This window comes from Schistocerca piceifrons, chromosome 7 (genome assembly GCF_021461385.2).
Source record: "Schistocerca piceifrons isolate TAMUIC-IGC-003096 chromosome 7, iqSchPice1.1, whole genome shotgun sequence".
In the NCBI taxonomy this organism is placed as follows: Eukaryota; Metazoa; Arthropoda; class Insecta; order Orthoptera; family Acrididae; genus Schistocerca; species Schistocerca piceifrons.
The window spans coordinates 521,036,498-521,049,984 of NC_060144.1; the positions used below are offsets into that span (position 1 = coordinate 521,036,498).

Here is a 13,487-nt window from a genome sequence, read left to right on the forward strand (position 1 = left end):
AACACCATCGATATGGGCTTTCGGAGCCGAAGGCCCCTGATGACTGTACTACACAAAGTTTTACACCTGGCCTGGGCCTGTCAACAACGACATTGGACTGTTCGTTGATGACTGAAAAACACATTACCTGGTGGGACGAGTCTCGTTTCAAATTGTATCGAGTGGATGGATGTATACGAGTATGGAGACAAGCTCAAGAATCCATGAAGCCTGCATGTCAGCAGTGCACTGTTCAGGCTGGTGGAGGCTCTGTAATGGTGTGGGGCGTGTGCAGCTGGAGTGATTTTGCACGTGTAAGTAAGCACCCTGCATCGATTCACGTCCACTGTGCATTCCGACGGGCCGGCCGCTGTGGCCGAGCGGTTCTAGGCGCTTCAGTTCGGAACCGCGCTGCTGCTGCGGTCGCAGGTTCGAATCCTGCCTCGGGCAAGGATGTGTGTGATGTCTTTAGGTTAGTTAGGTTTAAGTAGTTCTAAGTCTAGGGGACTGATGACCTCAGATGTTAAGTCCCATAGTGCTCAGAACCATTTGAACCATTTTTGAACCATTCCGACGGACTTTGGCAATTCCAGCAGGACAATGCGGCACACCACACGTCCAGAATTGCTACAGAGTGGCTCCAGGAACACTCTTCTGAGTTTAAACGGTTCTGCTAGCCGCCACATCCCCAGTCGTGAATATTATTGAGCATATCAGGGATACCTTGCAACGTGCTATTCAGAAGAGATCTCCACTCCCTCGTACTCTTACGGATTTGTGGACAGCCGGTCGCTGTGGCCGAGCTGTTCTAGGCGCTTCAGTCCGGAACCGCGCTGCTGCTACGGTCGCAGGTTCGAATCCTGCCTCGGGCATCGATGTGTATGATTGTCCTTAGGTTAGTTAGGTTTAAGTAGTTCTAAGTCTAGGGGACTGATGACCTCAGATGATAAGTCCCATAGTGCTTAGAGCCATTTGAACCATTTGATTTATGGACAACGCTGCAGGAATACAATTGATACAATTTGAAACGAGACTCGTCCCACCAGCAACGTGTTTTTCAGTCATCAACGAACAGTCCAATGTCGTTGTTGACAGGCCCAGGCCAGGTGTAAAACTTTGTGTAGTACAGTCATCAGGGGCCTTCGGCTCCGAAAGCCCATATCGATGGTGTTCCTTTGAATGGTTCGCACGCTGTCACTTGCTGCAGTGTCAGTTGCCTCCAGCACCATCTCAGACATTAGTCGAGTCCATGCATCGTCATGTTGCGAAACTTCTGCGTGCTCGTGGGGGCCCTACACGATGTTAGGCAGGTGCACCAGTTTCTTTTGCTCTTTAGCGTAAAACAAGAAATAGAAAAGAACAAAGAAAGAACGAAGGACAATCGTCATGAAAATGTAATGATGTAATGTGACCGGCTATTGTAATTCAGTAATGTTTCGTAGCGTAATGGGGTTAATAATAATACTGAAGAAAAGAAAAGAGTCTAAAAAAAGAATCGTCATACAAATCTAAAGTTGTGGTGTCACATACTGCTGTAGTTAAACTGTGGTACGTAGCACGGTGTTTTTATTTATTTAATTTTATGGTCTTCATTGGACCACTTTAGTCAAAAATACAAAGCTGTAAACAAGTTGTTATACAGGGGTACAATTTGGCTCAACAATAACTTAATATGATATTTAGGTAATATAATTATTAGAGTCTATTCTTATATCAAAGGTGTTTTGCTCTTCTGTCTGCCCAATATTTCTTCATTCTTTCAGATATTTTCTTTCTTTCTTCATCTGAGACCACTCTTCCTGTACTCCTTTTATTGATTTTCATTTGTAGTCTGGTTTGTGGGTCTTGCAGTCTTCTGGTTTTCTCTGTCTTGTTTTTTAGGTCCTCTACTGTAATTTGGAGTTCTTTTATATCTTCCTTAATTTCTGTGATCCATTTAATGTCCCTCTTGCTATTCCACAATTTTTGTATTATTTTTTTTACTAATTCTGTTTTCTGGAGTTCTCATCAGATGTCCAAAGACAGATGCGTTTCTTCCTGATCGTGCTCACGACTGGTTCTATTTTCTAATATACTGTTTCATTTGATGCTATTCTCCAATGTCCATTTATTTTATACTGTTTATTTATACATATCCTAATTATTCTTCTTTCTATTTTTAGTATTCTCTCAATTTCTGCTGTATTAGTTGTTTTGAAGATATTTTCATCTACATACGTTATTTCTGGTTGTGTAACTGTTTTATAGTGTTTTAATTTTGCATCTATAGATAGGCTTTTTTGTTGTATGTAGTTTTGGTAATGTAATTTGCGTAGTTCAGTTTTTTATTCTATTCTGTCATAATGGCTTCTCATTTAGATTGTATAGATTGTATATTATTATTTCTCCTAAATATTTAAATTTATCAACAATTTTGATTTCCTGTTTACCTATTGTAATTTTGTTTGCAAGTGGTGGATCAGTTAGCATAATCTCCCGTCTTTTTTTCAAATGATATTCTAAGGCCTACTTTCTCTGCTATGCTTGTAGTAATTTCACTTATTGCCCGGCTTCTTGAACGGTGTTGGCTAGGAGAGCAAGATCATCAGCGAATCCCAAGCAGTTTAAGCTAATATCATCTTTTGCACTTCCAATTCTTATCATCTTTGGATTGTCCTTGTACCATTCTCTCATTATGTACTCCAGTGCACAGTTGAACAGTAGAGGTGATTGGCAGTCACCTTGTCTGAAGTCTGTTTTTATGAGGAATGGTTCCGAAATTTCTCCTCTAAACTTCACTTTTGATTTGGTGTTGGTTAGAGTGAGTTGTATTATTTTAATTAGTTTTGGATGGAGTCCTAGATTTCTCAAAATTTTTAATACTGAAGGTCTGTGGAGACAGTCATATGCCTTCTTAAAATCTACAAATGTTATTGCCAGAGGTCTGTTCCGTTTCTTCTAGTATGCTATAATCAATTTTAAACTAATTATCTGCTTTGCACAGCTTCTCCATGGTCTGCAACCTCCCTGATATTCCCCTAACTCCTGTTCTAATTGCTCCCAGATTCTTTCATAAGGGATCTTGGATAGAATTTTGTATGTGCAACCTAGAAGAGAGATTCCTCTGTAGTTGTCTGGGTTGCTCTTATCTCCCTTTTTGTGTAGTGGGTGGATGATAGCTGTGGTCCAATGTTCGGGGAATCGTTCTGTTACCCAGATTTTTGTTAGAGCCATGTGTAAGGAGGTCTTGACTGTGTCACTTGCATATTTCCACATTTCAACAAAAACCTGATCTTCTCCACATGCCTTATAATTTTTTTGTTCTTTAAGAATTTTTTCTACTTCTTGGAAAGTTGGAGGGTCTAGTTCGTTAGGTTTGGTTTTTATTGGGGTAGTTATGCTGATTTGTAAGGGTTCTTTGGGTTGAAACTTCCTGGCAGATTAAAACTGTGTGCCCGACCGAGGCTCGAACTCGGGACCTTTGCCTTTCGCAGGCAAGTGCTCTTCCAACTGAGCTACCGAAGCACGACTCACGCCCGCTACTCACAGCTTTACGTCTGCCAGTACCTTGTCTCCTACCTTCCAAACTTTACAGAAGCTCTCCTGCGAACCTTGCAGAACTAGCACTCCTGAAAGAAAGGATATTGCGGAGACATGGCTTAGCCACAGCCTGGGGGATGTTTCCAGAATGAGATTTTCACTCTGCAGCGGAGTGTGCGCTAATATGAAACTTCCTGGCAGATTAAAACTGTGTGCCCGACCGAGACTCGAACTCGGGACCGTTGCCTTTCACGGGCAAGTGCTCTTCCAACTGAGCTACCGAACCACGACTCACGGCCGGTACTCACAGCTTTACTTCTGCCAGTACCTCGTCTCCTACCTTGTCGCGAAAGGCAAAGGTCCCGAGTTCGAGCCTCGGTCGGGCACACAGTTTTAATCTGCCAGGAAGTTTCATATCAGCGCACACTCCGCTGCAGAGTGAAAATCTCATTCTCGGGTTCTTTGGGTTCCTCGCAATTCAGAAGTTTGTTAAATGTTTTTGACATGATTTCTGCATTTTCCTTGTTATTGTGTGTCAGTCTTCCATCTTTATCTTTCAGTATCATTGTAGGGGCCCCATATTGTTGTAATTGTTTCCCAAAGATTTTATAGTAGTTCCTGGAGTTGGTTTTATGATAATTACATTCTATAGAGTTTATAGTATCTTTATGAAATCCTCTCTTGATTCTTATAATATTTTGTGTGAACTTTTCTCTTTCATTTTTTAGGTTGATGGCATTTTCTCCAGTTTCATGTGTTTGAAACTTTAACCATGCTTGGTGTCTATCTTCATGGAATTTGTCACATTCTGATGTCCACCATGCATGTTTCCTTCGTGGGTTCAAGGGAGCTAGATTCTCCGCTTCTTTTTTAAGATTAGGCACTAGTTGTTCTAGAGCATCTGTTAAATTGATGGTTTGTGTTATTTGTTGGTATTTATTATTTTTAATTAGCTGATGTGGGTCAAACCTCCTTTTTATTTTATTAGTTTTTCCGGTCCTCTTCTTTATCGGAGTGAATTTGATTTTAATTTTAACTATATAATGGTCTGAGCCTGTGTCTACTCCTCTCAGTACTTAAACATTGTGGATCTCCTTATGAAAATTTTTGTCCATACAGACATGGTCTAGCTGCCACTCCCCCTTCCTCCAGTTTGGATGTTTCCATGTTTTAAGTTTACTTGGCTTCCTCTTAAAGTATCTTGATTTAGATATAAAGTTGTGTTCTCTGCAGAGTTCTACAAGTCTTTGACCGTTTTTGTTCGTAAATTTATGTGTACTCCATTTTCCAATCATATCTTTATATTTCCTTTCTTTTCCCAACTGAGGATTGAAATCTGCCAATAAGACTTTTACATTATTTTTATTTACTCTGTTCACAGTTTGTTCTAGAAGGTCCCAAAATTTATGTACCTCTTCCTTTGTTTTTGTTAGACAATTTTTTTTCATTTGTTGCGGCATGACCATTTATTATTGTATAGGTTTTATTCATTGTTTTAAAGCTTAGAGTCTCAGTTCTTGGTGATACTGCTTGGAAATCCGTTACTGAATCTATTATTTTTATGTTTACTAAAAACCCTGTTCCAAACTGGGGACATTGTTTCATTGCCCTCGGTCCTGGTTTCCCATTATAAATTCTGAATCCTTGTGATTCGAATGGGTCCTCTGTGGTGTTTTCCATTTCTTGGAACCATGTTATTAAAATTTTTTGTTTATTTAGTTCATCTGTGAGCTCCTTGAGTTTTCCGGTCTGTAGTAGTGAGTTTATGTTGTGTGTTGCTATATAATTTATTTCCTCATGTTTAATCTTCTTTTTGTGTTTTAGTGTGCATTTTGATGGCTGCAAACTCTCCGATTCGTTGCTGTCTTCTAGTTGACTACCCACCGAATGCGATGTAGCCTTTTCCTGCCTTTTTGAGCAGGACAGTGGAATCTTTTTCCTAAAGGACCTTTCCATTTTTGACTTTCGAAGGTTGTCAACCTTAGTTGGAGCAAGCTCCGATTTACAACTACGGTTGTTAACCGCAGAGGGTTTGTTTGGTCCGTAGCACGGTGAATTAAAAATGTGTTCAAGGCTTCTGTAGGTTTTATTGAAAATTAATTTTAAGAAAAGAAAAATACAAGGGAAGACAGTAATAAAATCGTCTTGCAAGTGTCACATGCTAAAGTAATTCAGCTGTGCTTTGTAACGTAATGAGCTGATAATGACGTCCATGCGACATGAAAAAATGAAAAGAAACTCATCATACAAATATGATAGTGAAGTGTGACTTGGTAGCGTAATTCAGTTATGCTTCGTAGAGTAATGAGAATAGTAGTAAATGTTCCGGTCTTCTGTTGCTCGGTACTCTACCGAGCGCGAAGAAACAGAAACAATGAGCAAGTAAGGAAAGTGAGAAAAATGGCGTGTAAGTCTAGTTTTGTAGTGGAACTTGCTAATGTATTTCAGTTAGGTTTTGCAACGTAGTGAGTCAACAGGAACGTACTCCAGTCTTCCATTGCTCGGCCGCCTATGCGACAGGAAGGAACAAAAACAAACAGGGGAGGGAGGAGCTGACGGAGGAGGCGGCGCAATAAATCGTATTCTCACGCGCGCCTCTGACGTGTGCGGCCGTACCTGGCAGGTTTCCCACGGCCTGGGGCGAGCAGATGTCTGCCACTTCCTTCCGCCGCATACCTGCCGCCAGCATCCACTGTACGTAGCTGCACGGCGTCCCTGGGAATTTCGGCTGCACCCTTCCAGAGAATGAAACCTCCCCCAGCGGTCGATGCAAGGGGGCGTGCGAAAACGGAGGCGTTCGTCAGAATTCTCGCCGGTTCTCACACTCTTGAAATCATCACCCTTTGCAGACCGTTCCCAGATACGATTCCAGAAGCTTGCGAGCTGAAACATCCGCCTCTCATCCTCTGGAGAACGTACATATTAAATAACCTACCGTGAATTTATTAGCTTTTATACACGGTGCTCAAAATGAGACTTGCCGTAATAAGCACTTCGCAGATCAATTATTCATGAACGGAAGTATATACAGGGTGAGTCGCGTAAGGCTTAACACCTCCTTTATTCCGGGGGCCATTCCACGTATCGGCATGCGGTTTTCGGCGAATCATAGCGGACTATGGGGCACATACGTTAGTGCATGCACAATAATCACAACGTTTATATTGTCCGAGGTAATGAGGCAAGTACACGGTTTTTAAATGGGGCGCCATACTTTTTTTACCATCATTCGAACGCTCTGGAAAAGACGCGTATAGTGATGTAACGCATGTTGCTATTGCGATTCAAACTTTGCTTAAAAGAGGGCGGATGAGGATTTACCTACATAGTGTAGGCCGTGCATGCTGCATAGAGCACGGCAACTCGGCGCTCGGGTCGCGCGAGGCGTGTTTACAGTCTGCAGCCGCTTCCGACCGCCTCGACCTTCAATCGTACAATATTTCCCAGCGTCTTTTAAGCGAAGTTTGAATCACAATAGCAACATGCGTTACATCACTATACGCGTCTTTTCTAGAGCGTTCGAATGATGGTAAAAAAAGTATAGCGTCCCATTTAAAAAACATGTACTGGCCTCATTATCTCGGTCAATATAAACGTTGTGATTATTGTGCATGTACCAAAGTGTGTGCCCCATAGTGGCTATGATTCGCCGAACACCGCTTGTCGATACGCGGAATCGCCCCCGGAATAATGGGGGTGTTATGTCTTAGGCGACTCACCTATACCGGGTGATCAAAAAGTCAGTATAAGTTTGAAAACTTAATAAACCACGGAATAATGTAGATAGAGAGATAAAAATTGGCACACATGCTTGGAATAACATGGGGTTTTGTTAGAACCAAAAAAAAAACACCCCATGTTGCTAGACGCGTGAAAGTTCTCTTGCGCGCGTCGGTTGGTGGTGATCGTGTGCTCAGTCGCCACTTTCGTCATGCTTGGCCTCCCAGGTCGCCAGACCTCAGTCCGTGCGATTATTGGCTTTGGGGTTACCTGAAGTCGCAAGTGTATCGTGATCGACCGACATCTCTAGGGATGCACAAAGACAACATCCGTCGCCAGTGCCTCACCATAACTCCGGACATGCTTTACAGTGCTGTTCACAACATTATTCCTCGACTACAGCTATTGTTGGGGAAAGGTGGTGGACATATTGAGCATTTCCTGTAAAGAATATCATCTTTGCTTTGTCTTATTTTGTTATGCTAATTATTGCTATTCTGATCAGATGAAGCGTCATCTGGCGGACATTTTTTGAACATTTGTATCTTTTGGTTTTAATAAAACCCCATGTCATTCCAAGCATATGTGTTAATTTGTACCTCTGTATCTACATTATTCCGTGATTTATTCAGTTTTCAGAGAGAGAGAGAGAGAGAGAGACCAGGTGGTTACAATTAAAGTACAATTACTTACGGACGTCTCAGTGTGGGCTGTAGTTGTCGTGTAGGAGAGAAACTTGATAGCTAGGCTAATGCGTTAGTGCAGAAATCATTTACGCTGGAAAAAAATGTGTTTCACTTTTGGCCACCAGTTGCAAATCTGGCGCTGTACACTGTTTATACGTATGACGGTATGATACCCACGTTCTCATTTGTTCACGTGAGTGAACAGTATGGCTATCGAGAATAGAGACCGTGTGCTGTTAGTGTGTTTCATGTGAACGGCACTAATTACAGTGCTGCATTGAGAGAGTATCGCCGACTGAAAGGTCTGAAGAGCGACTAGATGTCATTAAATGGATTAAAGAAGTTGATAGTGGAATTGGAAAACACGGGTGCGCTTGGTGTGGCACCTGGAAGGAAAACGTCCTGTCCGGGTTGATGTTACCGACGGGGTTGCTGCTGCTGTAACCGAGCCTGCAGCACGAGCCCCGGCCAGTGCTAGCGCCCGTGCAGTGTCACGAGCATTGTCCATCCAACGGTCAACAGTACGGAAAGTTTGGCGCTGTATTTTACTCACGTAGTTTTACAAGCCCCAGATGTTGCAGCAACTGAAACATCACGATCAGTGGCAACGTTCTAAATTTACTCCTCCGTTTCTGCCACGAATCGAAGTTGATGACATGTGGCCGGATAATATTCTGTAGAGTGACGAGCCACATTTTGCACTACAGGTGCAGTGAACACACAGAAGTGTCGAGTTTTGGATACTGTTAAACCGTGCACTGTGTACCAAGAGCCACACGTGTGTGTCTGCGTGGTGTACATTCACAAGCACCTTTATTCTCGGTCCGTTCTTCTTTGAAGGGAATCCACCCAGGGGCCTTGTCAGGTGCATCGTGACATCTGCACGTCATCGAGACCTCCTTGCACAGCATATGATGCCTGCTTTGGAAGAGTGCACTTGTGTAAACTACTGTTTCTATGGAAAGTCGGGTAACATCTCGTGTCGCTCGCCCAGTACGAGGTGCATTCAAGTTCTATGGCCTCCGATTTTTTTTCTAATTAACTACTCACCCGAAATCGATGAAACTGGCGTTACTTCTCGACGTAATCGCCCTGCAGACGTACACATTTTTCACAACGCTGACGCCATGATTCCATTGCAGCGGCGAAGGCTTCTTTAGGAGTCTGGTTTGACCACTGGAGAATCGCTGAGGCAATAGCAGCACGGCTGGTGAATGTGCGGCCACGGAGAGTGTCTTTCATTGTTGGAAAAGCCAAAAGTCACTAGGAGCCAGGTCAGGTGAGTAGGGAGCATGAGGAATCACTTCAAAGTTGTTATCACGAAGAAACTGTTGCGTAACGTTAGCTCGATGTGGGGGTGCGTTGTCTTGGTGGAACAGCACACGCGCAGCCCTTCCCGGACGTTTTTGTTGCAGTGCAGGAAGGAATTTGTTCTTCAGAACATTTTCGTAGGATGCACCTGTTACCGTAGTGCCCTTTGGAACGCCATCGGTAAGGATTACGCCCTCGCTGTCCCAGAACATGGACACCATCATTTTTTCTGCACTGGCGGTTACCCGAAATTTTTTTGGTGGCGGTGAATCTGTGTGCTTCCATTGAGCTGACTGGCGCTTTGTTTCTGGATTGAAAAATGGCATCCACGTATCATCCATTGTCACAACCGACGAAAAGAAAATCCCATTCATGCTGTCATAGCGTATCAACATTGCTTGGCAACATGCCACACGGGCAGCCATGTGGCCGTACGTCAGCATTCGTGGCACCCACCTGAATGACACTTTTCGCATTTTCAGGTCGTCATGCAGGATTGTGTGCACAGAACCCACAGAAATGCCAACTCTGGAGGCAATCTGTTCAACAGTCATTCGGCGATCCCCCAAAACAATTCTCTCCACTTTCTCGATCATGTCGTCAGACTGGCTTGTGCGAGCCCGAGGTTGTTTCGGTTTGTTGTCACACGATGTTCTGCCTTCATTAAACTGTCGCACCCACGAACGCACTTTCGACACATCCATAACTCCATCACCACATGTCTCCTTCAACTGTCGATGAATTTCAATTAGTTTCACACCACGCAAATTCAGAAAACGAATGATTGCACGCTGTTCAAGTAATGGAAACGTCGCCATTTTAAGGATTTAAAACAGTTCTCATTCTCGCCGCTGGCGGTAAAATTCCATCTGCCGTACGGTGCTGCCATCTCTGGGACGTATTGACAATGAACGCAGCCTCATTTTAAAACACTGCGCATGTTTCTATCTCTTTCCAGTCCGGAGAAAAAAAATCGGAGGCCTTAGAAGTTGAATGCACCTCGTAGAAGACCTTCCTAATGCAACCTTCGGGCAACGGCCTTCCCGCAGTGGATACATCGGTTCCCGTCAGATCACCGAAGTTAAGAGCTGTCGGGCGTGGCCGGCACTTGGGTGGGTGACCATCCGGGCCGCCATGCGCTGTTGCCATTTTTCGGGGTGCACTCAGCTTCGTGATGCCACCTGAGGAGCTACTCGACCGAATAGTAGCGGCTCCGGTCAAAGAAAACCATCATAACGACTGGGAGTGCTGTGTACTGACCACACGCCCCACCTATCCGCATCCTCATCTGAGGATGACACGGCGGTCGGATGGTCCCGATGGGCCACTTGTGGCCTGAAGACAGAGTGCTTAATGCAACCTTCCACGTGTTACCTCAGAAGTTTTCAAGATGAATGGCCTGCACTGTCACATCTGAACCAGTGGGATTTTTGACCCTGGGGAGATCTAAACGAACGTCTTTACCAGTCACACGTTCCGTGTTTGTCTGATCTGAAGACCGTGCAGGTGAACACGTTGCTCAGACCGGAACTGCTGCGACCAACTGTTTTACGGATCTCGTCCACTTCTCCGGTGCTCATGTCGAACAAATTTTTTAGCAGCGGTACGTAATAAAATCATTATTATGCCTTTCTCATTTGTTTGAACTCTACTGTCCAAGTCCAATTCCTAATCCATTACACACAGAAACATTTCTATACGTCTTTCTGACATTCAAAGCTCCAGATTTGCACCTGGTAGCCAAAATTGGAACTATGTTTTTCCACCGTAAAGCGGTTCCGCATTAAAGCATTAGCATATCTACCAATTTCCGCTGCCGTAAGATAATTACAGGCCACAGTGGAAGTCCGTGAGTACCTGTACTTCGATTATAACCACTGGGTAAAATACACAAAACCGCCCCTGCGACGTAAGATGCACAGTAAGCAGAGGACTAACAGGGGTGCGTGAATGGGTGATAACACATACCTACTTTTTGCACTGTGTACTGGAAGTCAACCCACACACACTCGACGTAGCCGCGCTGGGTAGTGGCACGGTCTGAGGTGTCTTGTCACGGTCCGCGCGGCTCCCCCCCCGTCGGAGGTTCGAGTCCTCCCTCGGGCATGGGTGTGTGTGTCGTCCTTAGCGTAAGTTAGTTGGGTGTGAGCTTAGGGACCGATGACCGCAGCAGTTTCGTCCCATACGACCTTACCACAAATTTCCAAAACACTCGATATGTTAATCTTATCCGTTGTGAGTTAATAATAGGGCGTTTGTGGTAATTCGTTGTCGGATTAAGAGATAACATGTTTCCAGCTCGAGAAGGAGATAGTTGAAGAAAAAACTATAATAAAGTTTGTTAGAAAACTGTGTAACACTGTAGATTATGTATAGTGATGAGGTCAGTCCAGGTGCCTGCAGCCGCACAGCAGAAATAGAGGTGGCCTTACTGAGAGAGCTCAACTCCGAGAGGCAGCGGCGTCACGAAGTGCAAAAAGCAGCTAATTAGCAGGCGAAACTAATAATTCCATCGAGTGCAGAAACACTTTCTTTAACGAAACTTGAAACTTCCTGGCAGATTAAAACTGTGTGACCGACCGAGACTCGAACTCGGGACCTTTGCCTTTCGCGGGCAAGTGCTCTACCAACTTTTTTTTTTTTTTTTTTTTTTTTTTTTTTTTTTTTTTTTTTTTTTTTTTGCATTTTGTTCGTTATTGATCGTTGTGTTTGGTCGTTGCGGACGTCGCAAGACATCCTGTTCAAGTTCGGTGGTTGATCGTTCCACTCAGTTTTTTATTACAGAGACCAACCGGCTCTCTGACCGAACACGCTGAGCTACCGTGCCGGTGTGCCAACTGAGCTACCGAAGCACGACTCACGCCCGGTTCTCACAGCTTCACTTCTGCCAGTACCTCGTCTCCTACCTTCCAAACTTTACAGAAGTTCTCCTTACAGAAGGTCCCGAGTTCGAGTCTCGGTCGGGCAGGAAGTTTCATATCAGCGCACACTCCGCTGCAGAGTGAAAATCTCATTCTGGAAACTTTCTTTAACTATTGCGACCGTGCGGTTATAGGTGCTTCAGTCTGGAACCGCGTGACCGCTGCGGTCGCAGGTTCGAATCCTGCCTCGGGCATGGATGGGTGTGATGTCCTTGGGTTAGTTAGGTTTAAGTAGTTCTAAGTTCTAGGGGACTGATGACCACAGATGTTAAGTCCCATAGCCCCCAGAGCCATTTGAACCATTTTTTTTTAACTATTGCGTTGTATCTTAATTGTGACTAGGCTTGGTGAGAACTGTTTTGTACGTAATAAAATAACAAGTCCAGAGCGAGAAGTGTGTGATTGTAAGATTTTGGCGAATTTAACATTGATTAACAAGTCATCATAAAGAATTTTGGAACTCATGGTATTATTGACCGGTGTATAGATACTTATAAATCTTAGCAGTACGTATGAAGGGGTGAAACGATTAAAAAAAAAAGTCAGGAAGATTTAAAATTGGTAAGGGGGCGTTGAAGAAGGAGATGATTGCACTGAGTCACAGCGGGATAAAAGTTGGCCAAGTGCTACTAGGATTCGTACACTAAGGGTTCCGTACAATATGCATACATATAATGAGGCGCCAAAGAAACTGGTATAGGCATGCGTATTCAAACACAGAAAAGTTCTGTGTTGCCGTTATATCCTCGCGGCGGCGCATATGGATGCCGACCGCACTTCGCGTTGCCAAACTGATTTCTGCTATTATTGTCGTCGTCGTCGTTGTTGTTGTCGTTACAACGATCGTTAAACCCTACATTTTTCGGTGGACCCGATTGGTTTCTGTTACACTCATTTGACTTTTGACTACTCTCGTAAATGAGATCAATCGAATCCACGACCTTGGTAAAGTATTCTAGGTAATAAGTTGGCACGGTTATCAGTTCCTGACGAATGTCATACGGCAAACGAGTCTTTAGTATTCTCAAAACACCGACATGCGAAATCGGATTGCTCCAGTATCTCGTCTTGTTCAAGTATCTTTCGAAATACCGGCGCAGTCGATCTTGTTTTACGTTAAATGACTGCAGGTCAAGCCGGCCGTTGTGACCGAGCGGTTCTAGGCGCTTCAGTCCGGAACCGCGCGACCGCTACGGTTCGGATCCTGCCTCGCGCATGGATGTGTGTGATGTCCTTAGATTAGTTAGGTTGAAGGAGTTGTAAGTTCATTTGAACCATTTTTGAAACTGTGGGTCAAAAACTTTCATTCGTAGTTTTTCCAGAATCCCTGCAACAAGTATTTCTCTAGGAA

General features: G+C 44.0%; 1 pseudogene; it reads left to right on the plus strand.

The window, feature by feature from the left end:
* Positions 1-10,245: 10,245 nt before the first annotated feature.
* On the plus strand, positions 10,246-10,363 carry LOC124709332 (annotated as a pseudogene).
* Positions 10,364-13,487: the final 3,124 nt, after the last annotated feature.